The sequence below is a fragment of the Octopus bimaculoides genome, chromosome 6 (genome assembly GCF_001194135.2).
Source record: "Octopus bimaculoides isolate UCB-OBI-ISO-001 chromosome 6, ASM119413v2, whole genome shotgun sequence".
NCBI classification, from domain to species: domain Eukaryota; kingdom Metazoa; phylum Mollusca; class Cephalopoda; order Octopoda; family Octopodidae; genus Octopus; species Octopus bimaculoides.
Window position 1 is genome coordinate 15,586,234 of NC_068986.1, and position 5,874 is coordinate 15,592,107.

Consider the following 5,874-nt stretch of genomic DNA (forward strand, 5'->3'; position numbering starts at 1 on the left):
TTATTATTATTATTATTATTATTATTATTATTATTATTATTATTATTATTATTATTATTATTATTATTATTATTATTATTATTACTGCTGTGGATGTCGTCGTTATTATCATCATCATCATCGTTCTCGTCGTCGTCGTCAATATCTCACTTACTTCGATTTAACTGCGTCATTTTCCTTTTTTTTATATATCTGTATAGTATAGGCCATCATTTTTGTCCTCAGTTTCTTTCTCAATCGAGTTTTCTCAGATTTTATGTTTCTTCTTCAATAAAATAGTTGAATAATGATATCGGTTCTATATATGAAGTCTCACCCCATAATTTACGGATGTACTTAGCCGCTAAAATTTATAAATAATTTCATTTTCCAATTCTTAATTAACTAATTACAACATCGCTTAAACATCTCTTTAGTTTTCTCCCGGAATTGTTTACTGATGCAAAAATATATTATACCATTAAAGCTGTTGTTTATGCATGCCAAAATATTGGTAATTAGATATTCAGTTTTTGACATGATCACTTCACGATAATTGGCAATGTTTGTGCTTATAATAATGGACACAGGGAATGTTATGAGTAAAAATATGGCATTCAAAGTGATTACCAGACAAAAGGCTTTCTTTGGTTTTTTGCTTTGCCTATCGCGTTGACCAAGATTAGGTCTACGAAGTAATTTGTATGACATTAGAATAGTGCTTAAAAGTAAAATGGTTGTTGGTATGTAGGAATAAATACAGCAGAATATGAAAACAGTTATTGTATGAGAAACGAAGGGTCGGTATAGTAAAGTGGCAGAAAGTATAAACGAACAAATAAGAACTGTTGATAATGCAATAATAAGGTAAATACTTTTCCTTGAACTGCTCGCTACAGTTAACGGCAAAAATACGGATAATAGACGTTCAAATGAGATAAGCACAGTTATCGATGAAGACAAATAGTTTAGAAATAGGCTTAAGAGTAGAGCAAAATTAAAGTGTGCAACTGAGCGTTGGTAACCGAATGGTGGTATTAAAATATCTAATATATCTATCCATAATGCGATAATGTCAACAGCAGCCAACGAAATAAGATATGGAGCGATTTTAGATTCTTTCATCACTTTGGAACACATGACGACGATAACAAGTACGTTAGTGATACTTCCAAGAATTAAAACAAAGATGTAGCTGCATTGGATAGATATAATACCATATGTGTTGTTCATATTTGTCAGTGAAAAATATTGCTTAAGATTTCATATGCAAACTACATTGGGTTATATATAACATAGCATAAGAACAATGTTGTAAAGGAAATATTACAATCATGTTTTGTTGCAATTGTTCTTCTGTTCTCCCTGCAGGTATTCTATATTTGTATGTGACATCTCCACTAAATGATTATTGTATGAGAAACATCTATTTGAAACATATATTAATTATACTGAGTACACTGGATTAGCAGACATGGTTCAGCCTCCATGTGATACTAACTCCCAATAGGAGAAAATTGTCTTCAAGAAAATATGCTTTTTAACTAATTGGTTCACAAACAATGAAATAGTGAAAATTAAGTAAAAATTATAAAGAATTGATATAGTGAAAAGTTACCTTGTACAGAATAAAGATGTACTATTTGATTAGATATTGTCAAAGTTCATAATATATTGGAAAAATAAATTATAGAATACATATATCGTTCTGGTAGATTTGAATTCGATAAAATATCGATTAACACTTTGTACAATTTTTATAAAAGAAAATCCTCAAAATATAAACGTTCAACGAATCATTCCAATACCATTGTATTGCAGTTGATGTTGCTCTCGTTGCCCAGAGGGAAATCTGGTGTGTTCAAGCAGATATATGCTGGTGCTCCAACCGTGACTAACCAATCATTTTAGTGGTATGGTATATTGCACTCTCTAATACATTACTGTTTTTTTTTCCATTTAAGGGAGAATGCTTTGATTTAAAAAGTCTGTTGGTAATGCCTCTCTTGTTCGACTATGTTGAGAATTTTTAATTGCTTATCTCATTAACGTTATTTATTTAAAGAACTTTAACATAATGGTTTTGGTAATATAAATATTTAATTAGCATTTAATTACATAAATGATCCACGTCAGGCATAATAAAATAAACTCCAGGTAATATAGCATACGCACGATGGTCGCTCTTCTCTGATGTATCTAGTAACATGATAAACTGGTTGTATTCGAAGCTTTAGTGGAAGGCTATCAGTGCAAAATTCTCTTCGTTGTTTCGTCCTTTCTTGAATTTCTTAATGCCTTAATTGCGTAAGTTAGAAATTGAAAGAATTTCCTGAAGATGTACCAATAAACAGTGGCGGCATGTCGAATTACACAATTAGGTTATACTTGTTTTAAAATTTCGTAAATATACTTTCTTCTAGATATTGGACATCAGTTGAACATTTGACAATATTTCATTTTAGCAGATAACACTCACCTGAAATATATATATAAAAAAAATACAAACTATAGTACATTAATAAATTACAAGACATTAATAAATAATAATCGTTTTTACTACAATTACAAGGCCTGAGAATGTTGGGGGAGGCTGGTTAGTCGATTACGTCATCCTCAGTGCTTGACTGGTAGTTATTTTATCGAATCCAAAAAGATGAAAGCATAGTCGTCCTCGATGGCATTTCAGCTGAGAACCGAATGAATCGGAAAAAATGCCGCAGAGCAACTTATACGACACTATAATGATCTTGACAGCGCTGTCTGTCTTAAAAATATCGGTTTCAAATTTCTGCACAAGACCAGGAGATCCGGGGGAGGGCGTAAGTCGATTACATCGATCCCTGTGCTCAACTGTACTCATATTTTGGACCAGAAAAGGATAACAGGAAAAACTATTTCGGTGGCTTTCAAATCAGAGCGTAGAGATTGAACGTAATGCTGTTAATAATTTCTGTCTTATAGAATTCTCGGCAGAAATAAACTATTCATTATAAAAGGGATACTTATATCGAAAGAAAAGTGTACACTCATAACGCGACTGACATGTCATAAACAAGATACGAGCATCAACGATATGTAACTCCATCAGCGATATCCCTGCACACACACACACACACACACACACACACACACACACACATGCATATATATATATATAGTGAAATTCCGGCTGCAAAATGGCCATACACAGAATTTTAGACTGCATTACGCAAATTCTCTCGCTATAACAAACGAGGCTTTTAAGAAGCCAAACCCAATCGATATCCCGAATATGATTATGAGAAAGAAAATATTGATTGAAATGAATTTCCGTAATTTCATTTCTGAAAGAAACTACAAGGAGCTACCAGGAGCTGATATATAGACACTAATACAACCTAATAAAAAGATTAAATTATAACATAGGTCGTATTTTAAATATATCTTGCCTAAAAGAAAAACTGTTCTGTACATATACACACTAAAATATATAAGTGTGTAGCATTGCAGTATTATGAGAGCGTGTACCTATCGAAGAACTGCGATTTTGCATGTGATATAACACCTAAATAATGTTTAGTAGTTCTTGGAAATCGTGCATATACGAAATCCAATCAGGTATGAAACGTAGTCTTCCCTAAGATTTTGGTTTGGGATTATATACGTTGGATAAAGCAGGAGTCTTTATTGTAACATCATATATTGCATCATATTTACACGGGTTTCACTAGTAAATATCTTTGTGTTGTATGATAATCGTTATGTAGAGAATTGCATAATCCCATCTGAATGCCAGGTCTTCAGAAGAAAAGAGATTTTTAATCCACCGTTTGACCGTAAGATCTCAACCAACCCCACCTCATATATACATACATATATATATATATATATATATATATATATATATATATATATAGTAAAAATACAAGTGTTGAAAACATTTGACCGGTTTCACAGTTTACACTGGTTTTCAAAAATTTGAAATACACAGACGTGGCTAATGTCGGAGTTGTTTGGTTTCTGAATAGTGTTTGAAACTGTCCTATTTTTATAGGATGTTCATGGCTCAAATTAGTATATGTTTTAAATAACGTTTCATTGGTAGAGGATAGTCATATGATTGGTCTTAGAAATGTTTGTAGATTCCCCGCTACGTCCCTGCAATAGAATCAAGTGACAATTTTAGCGTTGTAAACTAAGGCTGGTACCGTTGACTGAAAAAGTCGAGCGAGAGTACTAAACAATCAATACTGCCAATATCTTCTGTCAAGTGCTTGGAGAGAAGGAACACGTGATGAACTTTAGAAAGTTTTGTATGCTTCCCGTCAGGACCGTGCGTTAGTGTCAATTTGCTGTATTTTTAGCGCCTAAAATGAAGGCCGATTCGGTTGAGTGAACATGCTTAGTTACATTCTAAGCACTCCAATTTTAATGTCTGATGGTAGAGTAGATAGGAATCGTTTGTATGCGGTGCTGTGGCTAAAACATAGGCTCTTAGCTACTTAGGTTCCTTATGTTAAATGGCAGAATGAGTTTTTTGTGTGAATAGTTATTTGTGAATGTACTATGTTAAAGTTTATGAAGTCTGTGCTTGTACTTTTGTAAGAAAATATTCTCTTTGTTTATCCGTGCTTTATCTGTGGTATTCACCGAACATGGAGTAGGAGGACCTGGAATTTGGGCGGGACTTATTTTGTGCATATATGTCTGCGTTCACTCCTTGGAATCTGTCTAGTATTAGTGTCTCGTATTTCAATGGTCAGTCTTATTTCTAAGAGTAAACATTGTTTGAACTATGTAATCTTCATTACATCTTTGATGCTTGACAGTGAATATTAAATTCCTAGAAGAATATGAAGAGTAATTTTTTTACAATAAAAATCTGTCCTGATTTGAATTTCTATGTTGTGTCTTCAATAAGATTGATGTAGGTCTCACAATTGGGGCGGCCACACTTTTTGACTTCCCCGATTGTTGGACTCGCATACATTTGCAGGGCCTTGATTGTAACTATACATGTTCACAAAACCGTGTCAGCCTTCATTTTAGGTGCATCTTATCACTAATGCATGGACCTAGCGGGAAACATAGAATGTTCTAAATCAATCAGATGTTTATTTTCTACAAACACTTCACACACAATATTTAGAACATTGATTGTTTTGTACTACCACTCGTATTGTTCACTAAATCGTATCACCCTTAACTTACGACGCTAAATATTGTGACTTGATAGTAACACACGGACGTACAAACATTTCTAAAACCAGTCATGTGACTATCCTTTACCAAATAAACTCCATTCAAAACATATACTAATTTGAGACATGAAGTCCCTAAAAAAAATAGGGAAAGATTCAAACAGTAGTTAGAAGCAAGACAGCTAAAATATTAGCCACATCTTTTTATTTCAAATTTTTGAAAATCAGTCTAAACTGTGAAACTCCTTAAATCTTTAAGTATAATAATGAAACATATATTAACTCTTCTCAGTGCATTTTCAACTTCTATTTTACTTATATTTCCACCCGCGTGGAATTGAATAACTTTGTATTCTCTCCCTCTCTCTCTCCCTCTTTCTCTCTCTTCCTCTCCCTCTCTCTCACTCTCTCTCTCCCCTCTCTCTCTCCCTCTCTCTCCCTCTCACCCTGTATCTCTCTCTCCCTCTCACCCTGTATCTCTGTCTCCCTCTCTCTCTCCCCCTCCATCTCTCCCTCTCCCTCTCCCTCTCTCCCTCCCTATCTCTCTCCTCTCTGTCTCCCCACCACCTGTCTCTCTGTATACGCGCTATTTTGTGGATTTCTTCTAGTGTACGTTTCGAAAATCTATCTATAAGTTGTCCTTGCTATGGCGAACTGTGCTTCTATTTCATCGATTCTCTCATGCGGAGTTCAAACTCTTCTGTTGAAATAT